This window comes from Panulirus ornatus, chromosome 47 (assembly GCF_036320965.1).
Source record: "Panulirus ornatus isolate Po-2019 chromosome 47, ASM3632096v1, whole genome shotgun sequence".
In the NCBI taxonomy this organism is placed as follows: domain Eukaryota; kingdom Metazoa; phylum Arthropoda; class Malacostraca; order Decapoda; family Palinuridae; genus Panulirus; species Panulirus ornatus.
Window position 1 is genome coordinate 2,510,420 of NC_092270.1, and position 11,942 is coordinate 2,522,361.

Below are 11,942 nucleotides of genomic sequence, written 5' to 3' on the forward strand. Positions count from 1 at the left end.
CTTTTTTGGACACAAAAATTTTTTTTTATCTCCTTTAAAATATATGTGGAAGTTGCTCATTTTCCTTTGTCAAAGCATATCAAGTTGAAAAGAAAATGACCTAGTTTGAGCTTTGAAGGAAATAAGAAAACTTACATTATCTCTTGGTATTTTGACATTATGATAAATTTGTCTGTTCCATTTGCTGCAAGTCCTTAAACTCAAACTAACTAAAGGAATGGAAAATTTGAATTCAATTGATGATTATTTAGTATTGTATAAAGTGGTTCAAAATTGGGTGGTTAAATGAATGTGTATTTTTTATATACCTGCAGGGCTTTTTAGAATACATGTACAAAAACTAGAATAATGTGATCATGATTAAGAAATTTTCGGACTGAGGGATAAAGTAGAGTAGTTGAACCAGCTGTATCCTGTGTGTATGAAACAGAATAGGTTATTTTAGGATTCAGGCTGCTTACGTAAGATATTCAGGGGATGTTTGGTATGTGTAGATGGGATGGAGTGAGTCTGGGATGTCAGGGAGAGGGTTAAGGGAAATACCTTCACAAAGCTTAGTCATGTGAAGACCATGCATGATGGTATGTGGGCAAAGTAATTTGAACAAGTAAAGGGAATGTCATGAGGTGAGGGTAACAGCCTGAATACTGAGGGCATTGCAAAGGAATATTTTAAAGAATGTACCCAGGAAGCAGTGACAAGGATAGGCTGAGGGAAATGAAGCATAGATATAGACGGATATACCTACTTTGTCAGTGTTAATTGATTGATCTACACAGTTTGATACACTTTTGTACAATATTGCTCACTATACAGGACTTTTTTCCATACTTGCTCACTGTTTTCCAACATTAGCAGTAGGAACAAACTGAGTAAGGGCTCATTCACTCATTCATTCTCTATGTCATGTGTGATGCACTTTAACCACAACCCCCTATCCATAACTAGGACCCACAGTCCTTTTCAAGGTTTCCCCCAGCTGCATCATATACCCTGTTTCAGTCCATTGACCCCTGTATACTAGATCACACCAATTCACTCTTATCCTATGCCTACCTTTTACCCACCTGTGTGCTCAGACCCCAAATACTTGAAATCTGTTTCACTCCATCCCAATCCAATGTGGTCTCTCTCCTTGTCCTCTCCCCTTCTGACATGTATCTCCACTTTTTCAACCTTTTGTCATTCATTCTCAACATGTCTAAACTATTGCAGCACACCCTTTTCAGCTCTCTAAACCATACTGTCATTAACACATGTCTCTCTTGCTCTGTCAGTACCTACTTGAGCAACCTCCTCACACCACACATTTGTCCTCAAACATTTGATTTCTGGTACACTACCTCCTCTGTATTCTCATCTATAATCTTTACAGTATACCTTCAAACATGCGCCTTTTCTCCCTCCCAGACAGCAGTCTTTCTTCCCACACATAACTCAGTGCTCCCAAAATCTTTGCTCCCTCAATCAGCCTGTGACTCGCCTCCGCTTCTGTATTTCTATTGGCTGCCATATCCACTCCCAGGTATCTAAATCACTTCACTTCAATTTTCCCCATCACACGTACTCAACTACCTGTCTTTGTTCTGTTCATTCTAATAGAGTTGCCTTTATTCACATTCACCCTCCTTTTCATATACACTCCCAGACTCAAACACCAGTTCTTCAATTGAATCTGCTACCAGTGCTATATAGTCATCACCAAACATCAACATATTTCCCATTTCCTTTCATCCCTACAGACTGCATTTATGTACCCCACCACCTTATCCATAAACAAATTAGAGCCATGATGGCATCACACACACACACACACTCCAGGCGCAGAACACCTTCACTGGGAACCAGTCGCCCTTCTCTCGACCTACTTGCACGCACACGTTACTCTCCTGATAAAAACATGATTTCTCATAACTTGCTTTTTTCCCACACCATATTAGTGGCAATTGCCATATGGTTTATTAACAAATTAGTCATCATTTGAAAACCATGAGTAAATTCAAGGAATATCAGACTGAATAACGTAACTGTGCTGACATTGAATATGTAGCAGTCTGAAAATACATTACAGACTCAAATGTAAATATAGTCACATTGCGATACGAATTACGTAAATAAGCACGAGAACTATATTTTCTATTATCACCAAACATCAAGGCATTCATATCAACGTATATGCAGACATACGAACATATAGATTCTATTCATCTGTATCCTTGGGAATGAGGGAGAAAGAATACTGCCTACATACTCCATGCGTAATATATTAGGCGAGTAAGTGGGGTGGGAACAGGAGACGAAATCCCTTATTACTTTTCAAATGAAGAACAGAGCAGGGGGCCAAGTGAAGATTTTTCCCTCTAAGCCTCAGTCATCTGTTCTTGACAGTACTTCGCCAATGCGGGAAATGGCAAATATACATATGAAGAAAAATGCACTTCATGCACAATAGTCTTTTATATGTATTGACTTTCATTATATGTGAGAATTATATCGGCATCAGTGAAATTATCAGAATCTGACAACCAAGTTTGCTACTGCGCAGGACCTCATACGCAGATGCGCAGTGTGTTCAGATTGTTTTGATCTCCAGGTGTTTACGCAGAGGGATTGTGGGTAAGCATCTCCCAATTTCTATGTACTTTAAGTTCTCCGCTGATATATATATATATATATATATATATATATATATATATATATATATATATATATATATATTTTTTTTTTTTTTTTTTTATACTTTGTCGCTGATATATATGTGTGTGTGTGTGTGTGTGTGTGTGTGTTTATACAGCATATTCTGTTTACTTGTCTTCGTAGTATCCTTCCCATGATAAGTTGAGTGAATTTGGTTTGATTCATTATTTAGGTTCATGGATACTTTGATAAAGAAAATTCAGTAATTGTAGGTTGTTGAATTATTTGGAGGTTTTCTTCGATTGATTTTCTTACATTGAAATTTTTGGTATACAGTTAGTAGAATACCTGAATACCTTCTCATATGGGTTGCAAGTTTGGGTAAATATATAAACTCGTTCGGTAATTACGTCTGTCGATGACTTCAACAAATGGGTAAGGCTTAATTTAAGGAGGTTAGTGAATATATACTTGAATAGGTCAAACATGAGAGATTATTACTAGAACATCAAAATTAATGGTAATGTACCCTTGGGACTGAGATTTACGTTTTGTTAATATGTGAGAGCATGATGTTGGGATATTGCTGGAGATGAGTATAAGGTGGAAATGTGGATGTGACGGATGTGAAGAGTAGGATGTGGATAAGGGAAAAGACGTAAGAGGACTGAATTAAGAATAGTTAAGGATGAGATGGGGACATAGTTGAGATAATGTTAGAATGAGATGGAGGATGAGCTGAGGGGGATCATGCAGAGGGAAATTAAGATATATTGCAAGGGCAAGTGAAGACCAGACTGCCCGAGGAGGAAGAATGAGGGGTGCAGGATGAATGTAAGAGGATGTAGTATAAGAGCGTCTGAGATCCATCAGGTCGCAGGCGCGAGACCGTGTATACAAAAACAACAGCTAATAACACAACACTTCAAGTGACGGAGGCACTTGCAAACAGCTTACGCAGCCAAGTAAATGAGACTCCTTAACTGTAAACTACAAAATGATGGATGGGAATATATGAAGGAAGGATTGAATGATGTAGGAAGTAGTGAACGAGACTCTCACGGCTATGTCCAAACACGTTGCCCCGTCCTTTCCATTCAGAAACTTGATGGTGCGATCTTTGAGCACGATGGCACGACACCCGAAGACCAAGGTAACACCCTAGAAAGCAAGTGCGAACGGATTTTTTTCATACATGTTCAATGTTTCCTGTTTTAGCAAAGTAATGCCAGAAGGAGATTTAGAAACGGTCTCATTAGCTCACACACACCATTTAGCTGCCATATATAATACACTGAAACCAAGCATCCTATCCACAACCAGGCCTAATAGACCTTTCCATAGTTTTCCCTGACAGTTTTGTGTGCTCAGACTGACCGCACTTTATCCCCTGTGAACCACATGCTCCAATTTGCTTTATCCTTAGCACACCTCACAACCTCCTGCATGTCTATGCCCCTAACCCTCAATGCATCACTCACTCCATCCTTCCACCTCTCTAATCTTTTATTTTCTTTTTGTGTTGGAGGCTTCAGTCATGGACTGAAGTCCTTATTGGTCTCTCTTTTTTTTCCCCTCCACCTCAGGCATGAATACTTATCCTCACCTTGTATTCATACCATTTCAGCACACCCTCTTCAGTTTTTCATACTCCTTTTATTACCAGATATCTTATCATTGCTTATTCAGCCAACTATCCTGACACATTTCCAACATGTTCACTCCGCCTCCCCCCCTCTACATTTTTGTTTACTGCACATACCTCACATCTGTACACCACCGATGGGATTACCATAAAACATCCTTAACATTGTCCTTAAAGACAGTTATCTCTCCACGCTCTTTTTTGCACAAAGATTTTATGTCTCACCTACCCTCTGGCTCACTTTAGCTTGTATAGTTCCATTTTCTGTATTATCCACTCCCAGATATCTAAAACGTCCAATTTCCCCCAGGTTCTCTTCACTTAGACTCGCAATCAAGACTAATTTGTCTCTTTCTACTTACTTTTATTTACATTCACTCTTAATCTAACAGTTTTTCAATCAAATCTGCCACCAGTGCATGTGTTTAGCAAACAGCTGACTCACCTTCCATGACCCTTACTCTGATAGACCTACTTGTCTCTTCAAATCCTTTGTCTATCTTTGCTTGCATCCACTATTTTACTTTCATTTATTCTCACCCTACGCCATTTCTTGTTCTGTGTCTCATGATATTTCTGCTCAGACCATTTTTCCATAGTAACTCATGTATATCAATTTTTGATTTTTCTAAACCCACCATATGAAGCGTCCGGGGTAAATCAGGGGAAGGGAATGTGGGGTCTTGTTGTGTATAGGGAGTTGTAGTTTCGGTGCATCACACATGACAGCTAGAGAATGGATTTGAGTGAATGTGGCCTTCCTTCGTCTGCCTCTGGCGCCACCTTGCGTACGCGGGAAATGGCGATCAAGTATGAAGGAAAAGAAAAAACCCATAAGTAACTTTCAGATGCCTGCACAAAGAAATGGTTGGTCATTCCACCTTTTCCTTTTGGCATGTTCAAATCCAGTAGCCATTTGCATACTTGTCAACACACAGTCCTATTGACAACCCCCTCCCCTAGCTATACTCACACATTTTTGCTTATTATGTGTGCATCTTTTTACAGATTAATTGTTTCCTCATTCAGCACTCAGTTTGACAGGCATTTTCCCATTTTCGTTTACAGTAGGGGCCCCCTTGCTTTTGATTACATCTGCAATTGCCTCATCCTCCGTTCTTACATTTAGATCCTTTAGCATCAGGATAAGATGTATTACAGGAAAACTACTATTTACTCACTCATCTCTTCCCATTAAACATTACTTTTTTCTTCATTCATATCTCTGCCAAGTTCATTTGCACTAATAATAACCATCCACTGGCGTTATCGGACTCCACTAGCATAACATTACTCCACGAGTGAAGAGTCACCATTGGCAATATTGTATCGTTATCAGTTGATAGAAAGGAGTACATTCTCATCGAAGCACATATGGTCTGTAAGATGAAAGGTTTAGAAAAGTGCAGAGCATTCAGGTCCAATGCTTGGTAGCTCAAATGGAGATTTTGGAGATAATCCAATAATGCCATTCTCTCTCTCTCTCTCTCTCTCTCTCTCTCTCTCTCTCTCTCTCTCTCTCTCTCTCTCTCTCTCTCTCTCTCTCTCTCTCTCTCTCTCATATCATGTATGCCCCTCATTTAAACTAGACGTTATTGGTTTCCATATCTTCAGCACATGACTAAACAAACCTCTTCCCATTTTTCTTTAAGCCAGGAACCCCTCTTTCATTCAGGTTGCACCAAGATTCGATCCCTTGCATAGAGGTAGAGTAGATTAAGCAAGGATATATAGAAAGGAGGGGAAGGTAATAAAGCAAAGAGTGCCTATGGATGAAGTGTGTTGCTTATGGAAGGGGGGATGTAGACTTACTGGAATGAGTGGGCTTAGGGGTTTGAATTGCAAGTGAAAGAAGAAAAATGTTTAGACAGTATCAGCAGGGAAGGAGTATGAGTGATTAGTAGGAATACAATAGAAAGGTAACAGAGGTGAAAAACTGGGCAAATGAGAGACGGTGAGATAATTATAAGATGTTTGGGAAAGAGGTGAATAGCAGGAAAATGAAAAAAAATAAATAGGAATGACAGTAAGGAAAATAGATTGGGAAGTGGTAAATGGAGGAATTGTATGTATCCATATACATCATAGTATGTCTCATTTATCTTCAAAATGTAGCGGTAATATTTGATGTATTAGGCTCGTCTCCCTTTTGTTTTGAATAATGATCTACTCTGCCAACAGATGCTGTAGATGCTATAAACTCTCAAGTTGTCCACACAAGTCATGGATGGCTAATACTCGTTTACATTTTTTGTTGTAGATAAACTTGGTGTCACCTCATCACAAACGTTTGTGTTTCACCGTTTCTACAGGGCGTATTGAGTGTAATCAAAATGTGTGTATATACAGACTTGCATGTTGACACGAGACATTGTTTACCAATCGAAGGACAACACACCTGCCCGTGGTGCCCATCTCCACACGCTGCCGACCTGTGTTTCCTACACCATCCTTCCTTCCCTGAGCAACAATGACTGTCTGTGGTCTTCTCTTACCTACCCAGTTACCTCTCGATGTTATAGTGCCATACTCTGGGAAACACCGCTCCCTTCCTCAGGATCCCCGTGTTGATGTGTTTCTCTGACGCAAGTTAATCATCATTTCCAGAAGGCAAAGTAGCCATGCCTGGGAATCACTGGCGAATTCAGAGGAGACTGGAGAAGCAGATGTCTTAGGCACGTCAGCGTTAGAGAGATTAAGAGCTCCTTCAGCGGCAGCAGCATTTTCAAGGTATGATGCACCAGGAGCTGGCCTATTTCTCAGCGCAGAGCGTCTCTTCCTGGATTGAAAATATTTTCATTAGCCTAACTTTTCCAGTATCTGAAGGAGTCCATCGTAATAAGCTCTGTAGGTACCATACATATTTATTTATATTATACTTTGTCGCTGTCTCCCGCATTAGCGAGGTAGCGCAAGGAGACAGACGAAAGAATGGCCCAACCCGCCCACATACACATGTATATACATACACGTCCACACACGCACATATGCATACCTGTACATCTCAATGTATACATATATGTACACACAAACACATACATATATACACATGCATATAATTCATACTGTCTGCCCTTATTCATTTCCGTTGCCACCCCACCAGAAATGAAATGACAACCCCCTCCCCCACATGTGCGCGAGGTAGCGCTAGGAAAAGACAACAAAGGCCACATTCGTTCACACTTAGTCTCTAGCTGTCATGAATAATGCGCCAAAACCACAGCTCCCTTTCCACACCCAGGCCCCACAAAACTTTCCATGGTTTAACCCAGATGCGTCACATACCCTGGTTCAATCCATTGACCACGTCAGGTACCATACATATTTAATGAAAATGTGTTAAGCATAATCTTCATGTTACTCATAAGTACTTCATAAGTACTTCATGTTACTCATAAGTAATAAGCACTGTAGGTACCATCCATATTTAATGAAAATGTGTATAGTATAATCTTCATGTTAGTTATGAGTATGCCGATTGTTTGTATGCTGCCTGCCTTTTTTCATGGCTACTTTTGTGTCGTAAGTAACTCATAGTTTTTATATAAACACTGAAATATAAAAATTGAAATACCTATCCTTTGACATAAATTCATTGTGCTGCAAGAAAGTGCTTTTGTTCAATTGCAAGTTTGTAGTGAAAGTGCAACAGGTTTTCTAATTGTAAAATTCGCATATTTTGCATGGCAGGTAGGCAGCACGTGCAACTTCATCAAACCCGCTGAAGATAAGCAAGCAACAGTGACCGTCTGTGGTCTTCTCTTACCTACCCAGTTATGTCTTGCTGTTATAGTGCCATACCCTGGGAGACACTTTGCTCCTCCCTTCCTTAGGATTCCTGTGTGGATGAGTTTCTCTGACACAAGTTAATCATCATTTCCAGAAGGCAACGTGGATATGCCTGGGAATCACTGGTGAGTTCAGAGGAGACTGGAGAGGGAGATGTCTCAGGCACGTCAGTGCTAGAGAGATTAACAGCTCCCTCAGCAACAACAGCATTTTCAAGACATGATGCACAAGGAGCTGGCCTATTTCTCACAGTGCAGAGCATCTCTTCCTGGATTGAAAATAGTTTCATTAGCCTAACTTGACCAGTATCTTAAGAAGTCCATCGTAATAAGTACTGTAGGTACTATCCATATTTAATGAAAATTTGTTTAGTATAATCTTCGTGTTACTTATAATAAAGCTGATTGTTTTTATGCTGCCTGCCTTTTTTCATGGCTACTTTAGTGTCGTAAGTAACTCATAGTTTTTATATCAATATTGAAATATAAAAATTGAAATACCTATCTTTTGACATAAATTCATTGTGCTGCAAGGAAGTGCTTTTATTCAATTGCAAGTTTGTAGTGAAAGTGCACCAGGTTTTCTAATTGTAAAATTCTGATAGTTTGCATGGCAGGTAAGCAGTATGTGCAACTTCATCAAACCCACCAAAGACAAGCCAGCTACAGTGACCATCTGTGGTCTTCTCTTACCTACCTAGTTATCTCTCGCTGTTATAGCCGTACCCTGGGAGGCACTTTGCTCCTCCCTTCCTCAGGATCCCCATGTTGATGTGTTTCTCTGACGCAAGTTAATCACCATTTCCAGAAGGTAACGTAGCCATGCCTGGGAATCACTGGCAAGTTCAGAGGAGACTGGAGAGGCAGATGTCTCAGGCACATCAGTGCTAGAGAGGTTAACAGCTCCTTCAGCAGCGGCAGCATTTCCAAGGCATGATGCACCAGGAGCTGGCCTATTTCTCACAGTGCAGAGCACCTCTTGTTGGATTGAAAATGTTTTCATTAGACTAACTTGGCCAGTATCTTAAGAAGTCCATCGTAATAAGTACTGTAGGTACCATCCATATTTAATGAAAATGTGTATAGTATAATCTTCATGTTAGTTATAAGTATGCCGATTGTATGTATGCTGCCTGCCTTTTTTCATGGCTACTTTAGTGTTGTAAGTAACTTATAGTTTTTATATCAACATTGAAATATAAAAATTGAAATACCTATCCTTTGACATAAATTCATTGTACTGCAAAGAAGTGCTTTTGTTCTATTGCAAGTTTATAGTGAAAGTGCAACAGGTTTTCTAATTGTAAAATTCTCATTTTTTCATATTTTGCGTGGCAGGTTAGCAGTATGTGCAGCTTCATCAAACCCACTAAAGATAAGCAAGCAACAGTGACCGTCTGTGGTCTTCTCTTACCTACCCAGTTATCTCTTGCTGTTATAGTGCCATACCATGGGAGACACTTTGCTTTTCCCTTCCACAGGATCCCTGTGTTGATTTGTTTCTCTGACGCAAGTTAATCATCATTTCCAGAAAGAAATGTAGCCATGCCTAGGCATCACTGGCAAGTTCAGAGGAGACTGGAGAGGCGGATGCACCAGGAGTTGGTCTATTTCTCACAGTGCAGAGCATCTCTTCCTGGATTGAAAATAGTTTCGTTAACCTAACTTGGCAAGTATCTTAAGAATCCAGTATAATAAGTACAGTAGGTACCATTCATATTTAATGAAAATGTGTTTAGTATAATCTTCATGTTACTTATAAGTAAGCTGATTTTTTTTATGCTGCCTGCCTTTTTTCATGGCTACTTTAGTGACATAAGTAACTCATAGTTTTTATATCAATATTGAAATATAAAAATTGATGTACCTATCCTTTGACATAAATTCATTGTGCTGCAAGGAAGTGCTTTTGCTCAATTGCCAGTTTGTAGTGAAAGTGCAACAGGTTTTCTGATTGTAAAATTCTGATATTTTGCATGGCAGGTAAGCAGTATGTGCAACTTCATCAAACCCACCAAAGATAAGCCAGCAACAGTGACCTTCTGTGGTCTTCTCTTGCCTACCCAGTTATCTCTTGTTGTTATAGTGCCGTACCCTGGGAGGCACTTTGCTCTTCCCTTCCTCAGGTTCCCCGTGTTGATATGTTTCGCTGAAGCAAGTTAATCATCATTTCCAGAAGGCCAAGTAGCCATGCCTGGGAATCACTGGTGAGTTCAGAGGAGACTGGAGAGGGAGATGTCTCAGGCACGTCAGTGCTAGAGAGATTAGCAGCTCCCTCAGCAACAACAGCATTTTCAAGACATGATGCACAAGGAGCTGGCCTATTTCTCACATTGCAGAGCATCTCTTCTTGGATTGAGAATAGTTTCATTAGCCTAACTTGGCCAATATCTTAAGAAGTCCATCATAATAAGTACTTTAGGTACCATCCATATTTAATGAAAATGTGTTTAGTATAATCTTCATGTAACTTATAAGTAAGCTGATTGTTTTTATGCTGCCTGCCTTTTTTCATGGCTACTTTAGTGTCATAAGTAACTTAGTTTTTGTATCAACATTGAAATATAAAAATTGAAATACCTATCTTTTGACATAAATTCATTGTGCTGCAAGGAAGTGCTCTTGTTCAATTGCAAGTTTGTATTGAAAATGCAACAGGTTTTCTAATTGTAAAATTCTCATATTTTGCATGTCAGGTTAGCAGTATGTGCAACTTCATCAAACCCACTAAAGATAAGCCAGCAACAGTGACTGTCTGTGGTCTTCTCTTACCTACCCAGTTATCTCTCGCTGTTATAGTGTCGTACCCGGGGAAATACTTTTTTCCTCCCTTCCTCAGGATCCCCATGTTGATTTGTTTCTCTAATGCAATTTATTATCATTTCCAGAAAGCAGTGTATCCATGCCTAGGAATCACTGGCAAGTTCAGAGGAGACTGGAGAGGCAGATGTCTCCAGCACGTCAGTGCTAGAGAGATTAACAGCTCCTTCAGCAGCGGCAACATTTTCAAGACATGATGCACCAGGAGCTGGCTTATTTCTCACAGTGCAGAGCATCTCTTCCTGGATTGAAAATATTTTCATTAACCTAACTTGGCAAGTATCTTAAGATGTCCATCATAATAGGTACTGTAGGTTCCATCCATATTTATTGAAAATGTGTATAGTATAATCTTCATGTTAGTTATAAGTCAGCCGATTGTTTGTATGCTGCCTGCCTTTTTTCATGGCTACTTTAGTGCCGAAAGTAACTAAAAATTGAAATACCTATCCTTTGACATAAATTCATTGTGCTTTAAGGAAGTGCTTTTGTTCCATTACAAGTTTGTAGTGAAAGTGCAACAGGTTTTCTAATTGTAAAATTCTCTTGTTTCGCATGGCAGGTTAGCAGTATGTGCAACTTAATCAAACCCACTTAAGATAAGCCAGCAACAATGACTGTCTGTGGTGTTCTCTTACCTACCCAGTTATCTCTCGCTGTTATAGTGTTGTACCCTGGGAGACACTTTTCTCCTCCCTTCCTCTGGATCCCCGTGTTGATTTGTTTCTCTGACGCAAGTTAATCATTATTTCCATAAGACATTGTTGCCATGCCTGGGAATCACTGGCGAGTTCAGAGGAGACTGGAGAGACAGGTGTCTCAGGAACATTAGTGCTAGAGAGATTAACAGCTCCTTCAGCAGTGGCAGCATTTTTAAGACATGATGCACCAGGAGTTGGCCTATTTCTCACAGTGCAGAGCATCTCTTCTTGGATTGCAAATATTTTCATTAGCCTCACTTCGACAGTGTCTTAAGAAGTCCATCGTAATAAGTACTGTAGGTACTATCCATATTTAATGAAAATGTTTTTAGTATAATCTTCATGTTACTT

General features: G+C 39.7%; 1 long non-coding RNA gene across 27 annotated transcripts in view; it reads left to right on the top strand.

The window, feature by feature from the left end:
• Positions 1–6,461: 6,461 nt before the first annotated feature.
• The window catches only part of LOC139763434 (uncharacterized), a 33,026-nt gene continuing 27,545 nt past the window's right edge, over positions 6,462–11,942 (top strand). For 20 of the 27 annotated variants that reach the window (XR_011716130.1, XR_011716134.1, XR_011716141.1 and 17 more), the window contains exons 1-6: positions 6,462–7,012; positions 8,166–8,411; positions 8,879–9,120; positions 9,409–9,739; positions 10,247–10,492; positions 10,959–11,165. This is a non-coding gene — a long non-coding RNA (uncharacterized lncRNA). The other 7 variants (XR_011716127.1, XR_011716123.1, XR_011716131.1 and 4 more) reach the window with 7 other exon arrangements.